Source organism: Coptis chinensis, chromosome 8 (genome assembly GCF_015680905.1).
Source record: "Coptis chinensis isolate HL-2020 chromosome 8, ASM1568090v1, whole genome shotgun sequence".
Taxonomy (NCBI): Eukaryota; Viridiplantae; Streptophyta; class Magnoliopsida; order Ranunculales; family Ranunculaceae; genus Coptis; species Coptis chinensis.
Window position 1 is genome coordinate 60035744 of NC_141463.1, and position 9061 is coordinate 60044804.

Genomic DNA, 9061 nt, shown 5'->3' on the forward strand with positions numbered 1-9061 from the left:
CAATGAAGGAAATTGCAGTCACGCCACTATTGGTAAAACTTCTCTTCCATCTCCTCTGTGCATGGAGAAAAAGGTGCCTCCTTTACTTTCTCCCAAATTTGATTTCGCTTTGGTTTTGTCAGATTCAAGTGGAAACCGTAGGTTTGCCAATCTAAATTCTTATTCAAACCTAACTCATATTTGATGAACCTTCTCTAACATCTCAGAATGGAGAAGAAAGTACCTCATTTTCTCCTAAATTTTGATTTTATGTGTTCGAATCTTTGAATTTTTGTTTTGGTTTTCTCTGATTTAAATGGAAGCCTTAGAATTGGATCGATCAAGCTATGCATCTCTGTCTCAATTTCTTCAACCCTATCACTATTGCCTTCAATTCGTTTCGAGTTTATTAAGGTGAATTTTTTACAATGAATTCTGGTGATTTTTTTTCATGGTATCTTCCAATTATAATGCATAATTTCATCTTTTGAAATTACAAAGTTACCATTGCTTAATCCTTAAGTGATTTTCTTTCAGAAAAACAATCCTGAACTAACCCTCAAGTGATTTTTTACTGGTGCTTGCCGCATCCAAAACCTCCCCTTTGTTTTCTAAAACCCTATCTTTTCAAGATGAATGTGGAAAAGCTTATGAAAATGGTTGGAGCAGTCCGCACTGGTGGCAAGGGTAGCATGAGAAGAAAGAAGAAGGTCGTCCACAGGACCACAACCACTGATGATAAAAGGCTCCAGAGCACTCTTAAAAGACTACGTGTCAATGTCATCCCAGCCATTGAGGAAGTCAACATTTTTAAGGATGTCACAGTCATCCAGTTTCATAATCCAAAAGTTCAAGCTTCAATTGTTGCAAACACTTGGGTTGTTAGTGGAACTCCTCAGACAAAGAAACTGCAGGATATTCTCCCTGGGATCATCAACCAATTGGGACCGGATAACTGGACAACCTGAGGAGGCTTGCTGAACAATTTCAGGAGAAGGCACCTGGTGCAGCTGTAGGTGTAGCACCACAAGAGTAGGATGACGATGATGATATCCCAGATCTTGTACTAGGGGAAACATTTCGAAGCTGCTGCTGAGGAGAAACAAACTTCTTAGAAATTCTCAAGGGAAGTTTATGAATATTGTTATTTCCTTATTTGCATCTCTGTTCTTGTAGTTTCTCTCAGTGACTTTTTCCTTGGTTTTGTTTTTTAGATTTTTGCATTCCCACACGTACTGCCAAGTAATTATAAACTTTGTATTTTCATGAAGTGATTTTTACTAATTAGCAACCCGAGGCATTTCTAATTGGTTTAAAATTGAAATTTAGAACTCTTACATCTGTTGTATAATTAACTTTCCAATACGATCTTGGGGGGGGGGTGCTGGTATTTCTACAGAAGCTTCTGTTTTGTGCACAAGATTTTTGATAAAACACTCAGATGGGAGCATTCTATTTCATTTTGTTTACTCATGTTCTGATCCACAATTCTACTTAACGTTATATTCAGTTTAGAAACATGTATTTGACGTAAAATTTGCATTCTTGTTCCACATCCCACTTCCAGAATATGCTAGCCTTGATTCAACAAACTTCACAGGTGTGAAACAAGAAATTGGGTCATTAGTTCGGCTTCCATCAACTCGGGCTTCTTTGCAACATTGTTAGAAGTAGGCGATGTTAAAGCCATTTTCAATGGCCATGATCATCTAAACGACTTCTGTGGCGGGCTAAATGGTATACAACTTTGCTATCTTTGGGGGATGAGGGGTTTGGGTACCATGCTTATGGAATGGTTTTGGATGGGCAAAAGCCTTTTGATGTGTTTGCTGAAGAGGTATGTTACCTTTAATTTCTTATGTGATCATAATTAAAACCAAAATATGGTCGTGAAGATGATACACATCTTTCTCTTAGCTTGCATTTCACCAACTGGCGACTCCTACTTGTGTTTTAAGTTAGTAACTTAGGTGAGTCAAATGTCAATCATATATCTTTAAACTAAGAAATAAAATTTACAAACCCCTACTGGCTTTTGATCAGTCAAGTAGACGGGCACAATGGGACTCATACAATTATACAAGTAACTATGTGGCCCAGCCTAACGATGTATCAGCTAGTATGTGGCTAGTATGTCTGTATGTGTAGTATCTATTGTCTTCCAGATCTTTTAGTCAACTTGGATGACGCACACTGGTAATAACATATTGTTCTAGGAGTTAAATTTAATTCCAAGCCATAACAAGTTTACCTGTGGTTGAGATCAAGGGATTGAAATACTTAAACTCTTCATATTGTTACGGGTCGGATCATACACATAAAACCAAACTCCTTAGTGCTTACTGCATAGAGAGTTGGAATTAGAAACAGCTCACTCATAAGAAGGTATTGGATCAGAAGGCAGCCTCAAGTTTTAAATATTACTTTAAATTTTTTCTTCTAGTGGGATTAAATTTACTTTGACGCACATCCTTTAACCCCAAATTGTCGAAAATTTTATCGATTGTATGTGCATGCATGGTTTGTTCTAGTTACCAATGCTAATCAGTTCATTCATATTAGCCTGAAGTTTTTCCACTAGACATTTGGAATTATGTAGAACACAGATTCAACACCATCAATGCATCTCTCCATAGGTCTAATTTCTTATGTTTTTTTTTTTTTGCTTGGTAATTTCTTACGTTCTTTCCTTTGCATATTAGGTAAAGGGTTATTTGTGTATACAGATTAGATATCCTACAGTGGTGTACATTTGGGGCTTAACCGATTCTCTGTCATAGTAGCGTTGATCATATCTCTTTCATTTAGTAGTTATATAATTATATTTTTAGTTTACTTAATTAAACAAACTAACACATTCTTCTTCATATTGTTTTTTAGGTTACAGGTGAGATAGCATGGTAGCTCGATTAAGTTTGTTTGAGATGGATCGGTTAATTAACAATTTGTTGGATGGGTTATGTAAATTGCATTATTGTTGGATTATGACTTGATTTTGAATCAAGTGTTTGAGTTATTTAATTTTTTTCTTCGTGAATAAATCATGTAATATGAACAAGTTCTTGGAATGATTTATGTTGGTAATAAAAGTATGATTCTTGTTTCCATAATAGACTTGAGTTGTCAAGGTGTATGAATGCATTGGGTTTACAGGAATTTCAAATTTACAGGAATTTTCATATTTACAGGAAAAAAAAAACGAAGAAGTTATGACGGCTTCCAAAGAACTGTGGTGTTACATACCAATTCTTGACAGTTTTTAATGTTAATTTATTGACGCTTTTGTTTCTCATGGTGACGCTTAAATAAAAACAGTCATAAAGAAGGTTTATTTTTTGACACTTTTTCTAGTAAAACTATGACGGTTAAGTAAAACATGTCACGCAAAAGGATCCAATTATGACGTTTATAAATGAATTTTTGTCATATTAAGTTTGAGCATTTATGTCAGCTTCTTCAGAACCATCATCAAAATTATGACGCTTTTGGTTAACTTTTATGACGGGCTCTATAATGACGGTAGTTTTTTTTAATGAAAAAACGTCATTAAACCTGTTTCATGACGGCTAAAAGCCGTCATCACAAGTCATTTTTTTAGTAGTGCTAGTAGTGACTCAGCTCGGAACATGATGAGGATACTATACCACCAAGTCCATTTCCATCTTGTGCCCCAAGGAACACATTCAGGTCACCTGTACCGAGTACAAAATATCCACCCTTTACCTATGTGAATTATTATACTATAGAATGACACATATACCACGGTCAATAAGAACGTTTATACCATGCACGGTTCTTCCAAAAACCGTGGGAAATACTTATATACCACGGCGGAAACTTCTTTGGTCATTGGTTATGCCACAGTTACATGAAAACCGTGGGATAAGTTGGGCCATATACCATGGTTAGTTTTTTTTTTCAGCATGAGAGTACTCCACATCCCCACTACCTTAAACATAAACAGTGGTATATAAATTTTCCGCTTTCTACCATGGTTTATGCCAAATAGTCAAATACACGGAAAAACAAAATAGAAAAAAAAAATACACGTACGAAACTCACTCAAATTGGATTCCCGCTATTCTCTCCCCACAACTTCTACAGTTCTACGACTCTTAACCTTTCCAACTTTTTCTAACTTCTACCACTCTACCACTCTAACCCAGGGCACTCTTTTTAGCTTGTTCGTGTTTTAATTTGTTTCTCAGTTCGTGTATTAATTCGCTTCATCTGATTATCTGGTAAGGGTTTCTCGTTCTGGTTCGAAATTCATGTCTGGTTTGTTTTGATTTTGATTATAATGTATGTCTATATTCTTTCTTCAAAATCTATACAACATGATAATCAAAGTTAATCAAAATCTAACGTTTTCAGATAGATTTTGATTTCTCAGTTCTATATTATTTCTTCAAAACCGTTTTCTTCAAAATCTTGAGAAGGAGGTTTACAAGGGTTTTCTCTATATTCTTTCTTGTTCAATTTCTTGCAATTTTATTTGTGCATCTGCAAAGTATTGTTCGGTGGTAAAAAAGTCCTCTTCTGCGATACTTTTTTTTTTCTTCCTTTTTTTCTTCGTTGTTTCAATTAGGTGAATCTGCAAAGTAATGCTAATGGCTTTTGTTTTTTTAATTTGATAGTAGAATTTAATTCGATACCAAAAAGAGACATTTAATTTGTATGGGACAAAATTTTTGAACTCTACTGTTAGAACACTTTAAGTCATAAGCCTGATTTGAGATTGCCAAAGTAGTAATTGCAGTAAGTAACTTGAGAGTTATTGTAAACATTCTTCCTTTGTCTTGCAGATTCTTGGGAAAGCTCTTGGAGTTCTTGAGAATAGTACGTGTAAGGACTTGAGTGGAAACCAATATTCTTGCTAGGTATTGTTTTCTGCATTCAGTTCTCTGAACTTTTCTTTGTACTTTTCTGTAGCTCCATGTAGTATGTTACATGCTTGTTTTTATTTTGTGGTTACAGTGTTTAAAATGACTTATCTTTATGGGGTTTTAGGTTTTTGTTTACTTGCAATAGGAATAAGAATGGATATAGGTCCTTGATGACTATGGATAGAGTAACGAACGAATTTGAAGTAGGGGTCTTGTACTTTCTTAAATGTGCTGAAAAGAGTGTAGGCCCGAAGATGCTTCATTGGATAAGATGCCCATGCTCTGTTTGTGGGAATAATCAGCACCAGACTTTGGCATAGATAAAAAATCATCTATATGAAAACGGTTTTGAAGAAACCTATATAACATGGATATTGCATGGGGAAGATTCTTCTAGTGATAAGCCGCGAAATGGTAGTACATGTCAACCTCTTTCTCAAGATTTTGAGACCCCTGATGATTTTGCAGACACAACTAGAATGGTTGAGGATGCATATGAGCATTTCACTGGGGATCCTGAAAAGCTTTGTAAGTTGCTTGAAGATGCGGAGAAGCCTCTGTACAAAGGTTGCACAACATTTACAAAGTTGTCATTCCTTATCGAAATGTTCAATTTGAAAGCAAGAAGCGGGTGGTCAGACAAGAGTTTTAGCCTTTTATTGAAGTTGTTCGGAAAAACCCTTCCGGAAATTAATGAGTTGCCAAAATCCATGTCCAACACTAGAGATATTTTGTCTACGTTTGGAATGCGATCTGAGAAAATACATGCATGTCCCAATGATTGTATACTTTATAGAGGTAAGGAGTATAATTCTAGAACTACTTGTCCGACTTGTGGAGCATCAAGATACCAAGAAAACAAGGCTAAAGCGCCTGCAAAAGTATTGTGGTACTTTTCACCTATCCCAAGATTTGTAAATATGTTTCAATCGGCTCAGACAACAAAAGATTTGGTATGGCATGCAAATGAGAGAGAAGTAATTGATGGTCAAATGCGTCATCCTGCTGATTCTCTTGCGTGGAAAGAGATCGATAAGTTGTGGCCAACTTTTGCTTCAGATCCAAGGAATCTACGACTAGCTCTTTCAACAGATGGAATCAATCCACATAGTAACCTTAGCAGTAGGCATAGTTGTTGGCCCGTTATGTTGGTCACTTACAATCTTCCACCATGGTTGTGTATGAAGAGAAAATTTTTGATGTTGACAACGTTGATATCAGGTCCACGACAGCCGGGTAATGATATTGACATTTACCTCAGACCTTTGATTGAAGATTTACAAACTCTATGGGGTCCTGGTGTTGAGGTTTTTGATGCCTACAAGCAGCAATCTTTTACATTGAGGGCTGTACTAATGTGGACAATTAATGATTTTCCCGCGTTAGGAAATTTAGCTAGCTGTAGCGTCAAGGGGTATTTTGCTTGTCCAGTTTGCAGTGAAGAAACAGATTCCATTAGATTGAAACATTCGAATAAAAACATATATCAAGCACATCGAAAATGGCTTCCAAAAAACCATCGGTTTAGGAAGCAAAGGAAGGGGTTTAATGGGTAGCAAGAATGTCGATTAAGTCCAGAGCTGTTAACTGGGAAGAAGATTTTGGGAAAGGTCAAGGGGATCCAATTTAAATGGGGAAAAAAAAATTGGTGATTCCGAAGCCAAAAGCATCAAAAAGGAAGTCGAAGGCATCCAATGAAAAGTCAGATACACGAAAGAGGAAGCGGCTTGCCCCGACTAATGAAAGCGAAAGTAGAACTTGTTGGAAGAAGAAGTCCATATTTTTTGAGCTCGAATATTAGGAATTTCTGCTTGTACGGTACAACTTGGATGTTATACATATTGAGAAGAATGTTTGTGATAGTATTATTGGCACACTCCTCAACATGAAATATAAAACGAAGGATGACCTTAAAAGTCGTCTTGACCTTGTTGAGATGAATATTAGGAAGGAACTGGCACCAGAAACAAGAGAAAATCGAACTTACCTTCCACCAGCATGCCATACATTAATTAGAGAGGAGAAAACAAAAGTCTGCAATACTTTGCTTGAGCTGAAAGTGCCAGATGGATATTGCTCAAATTTCAGGCATCGCATGTCAGTGCAAGATTTGAAATTGTATGGTCTCAAGTCTCATGACTATCATACATTGATGCAACAACTTCTTCCAGTGGCTATACGATCAGTGTTGCCAAAGCATGTGAGATATGCCATCATTAGGCTGTGTTTCTTCTTCAGTTCTCTTTGTGCCAAAGTGGTGGATGTATCTAAGTTATAGGAAATCCAAGACAATTTGGCGGTTACATTGTGTTTGCTGGAAATGTACTTTCCACCATCATTTTTTGACATTATGGTGCATCTCACAATTCATCTTGTACATGAGGTCGAGCTTTGTGGTCCAGTATTCTTCCGGTGGATGTATCCGTTTGAGAGGCAAGTACAAGCTAATTTCTTATATTTTTCAATAATTCAACGAAGCATCATTTATTGGAAGTCTCTATCTCTCTCTCTCTCCCCCCACCCTTTTTTTTCTCTAACTTTTATATATATTAAATTTTAGATTCATGAAGATATTGAAGGGATACGTTCGAAATCGAAATCGTCCAGAAGGATGCATTGCAGAAAATTATCTTGTTGAGGAAGTTGTAGAGTTTCTTACTGAATACTTATCAGGTCTGCAAACCTTGGGAGTTCCTTTAGGAAGAAACATGGATACCAACAACAAAGAAAAAAAAGATGCAATATCCAACGGGAAGCCTCTTGGTGGTACGAAGGTTGTTGGAGTGGAACAATACTCTTGGGAGCAAGCGCATCAGTGTGTTTTGCAAAACACAGCTGACGTACAACTTTATATTGAGTAAGTCGACATTAATTATACCTAACAATGTCGTCTACAAGAAACTATGAAAGTTTCTTGCTTAATTTGGACAGTTTGATGGTTACTGTATTTTCCTAATTATGTCTTTGTAGGAAGCATATGGAGCACCTAAGACATAGTAATCCCCTTCGGTAAGCGAAATGGCTACAAGATGAGCGCCACCGCACCTTTATTTACTGGCTTCGTAAAACGGTATACTAATTGAACTTGCATCACATTTAATACCATATTATAAATGTGACTAACAAGTTCCTAAAACCTGCATAAGTAGGTTGAAGAAGAGGAAATGATTCCTAGGAATGATCTCTCAGACATCTTGAAAGTTGTAGCTCAAGGACCTCATTGAGACGTTATAAAATGCTCTGGCTATGTTATTGGCGGGTTTCACTTTCATACAAAGGCTCATGAAGCTTCACTAGTAAACCAGAATAGTGGTGTAAGCTTAGTGGCTTCAACAGTGCAAATTGCTAGTGCCAAGGATAAAAACCCAGTCATTTCATAGATGTGTTATTCAAGAAATATGGTTGCTTGACTATATGACGTTTAAGGTCCCAGTATTCAAGTGTGATTGGGTTGATAGCAGAAATGGCGTCAAAGTGGATGAATTGGGTTTCACATCTGTTGATCTTGGTAGAATAGGCCATAAATCAGACTCTTTTGTTATGGCCTCCCAAGCCAAGCAAGTATTTTATGTACCCGACCAGCTTGACCCAAGATGGTCAATAACATTGAGGGCTCCTGAAAGAGACTACCATGAGGAGGAGAATGAGGATGAGATTAACGTTGGTTGCTCTATTGACCATACAAACAGTAAAAGTTTGCCAAAAGTTGACTCTTTGGGTTCTTATGCTCATGCAAATTGTGAGGGGATATGGGTCGATTCGACCTAAAACATATTTTCTTTCCTTCCAAAGGAGTTGGTTTATCTTGTACTGGATATTTTTTCATTTTAGTTTATCACTAAGAAAAGTTTGTTTCGTTAATTTTTTTCCTCAATAAAATTTATTTTGATTTGTTATCTTCTGCTTAAGTAAAATTGTGTAATCATTTTAGAAGTTATAGTTGTTATCTTATTTAGCTTCATGTGCTTTTATTCATGTCTACACTCTACAGGAATTTAACATGGATCCAGAAGAAAACTTCAATCCTAACATGGAAGTTGACGAGACTCTTGCCTCAAACATGGATCTAGAAGAAAACTTCAATTCTAACACGGAAGTTGACGAGACTCCCGACTAAAACATGGAAGAAAATGTGACACAACGTACTGGAGAGAAAAGGAAAGGTAGAGGAGCAGTTGTATGCTCACGTCTTACAA

The 9061-nt window shown here is 36.6% G+C and overlaps 2 pseudogenes; both read left to right on the top strand.

The window, feature by feature from the left end:
• The first annotated feature begins 571 nt into the window (after positions 1–571).
• Positions 572–1109, top strand: LOC147482231 (nascent polypeptide-associated complex subunit beta pseudogene; annotated as a pseudogene).
• A 662-nt stretch (positions 1110–1771) lies between these two features.
• Positions 1772–7726, top strand: LOC147482232 (uncharacterized; annotated as a pseudogene).
• The last annotated feature ends 1335 nt before the right edge of the window (positions 7727–9061 follow it).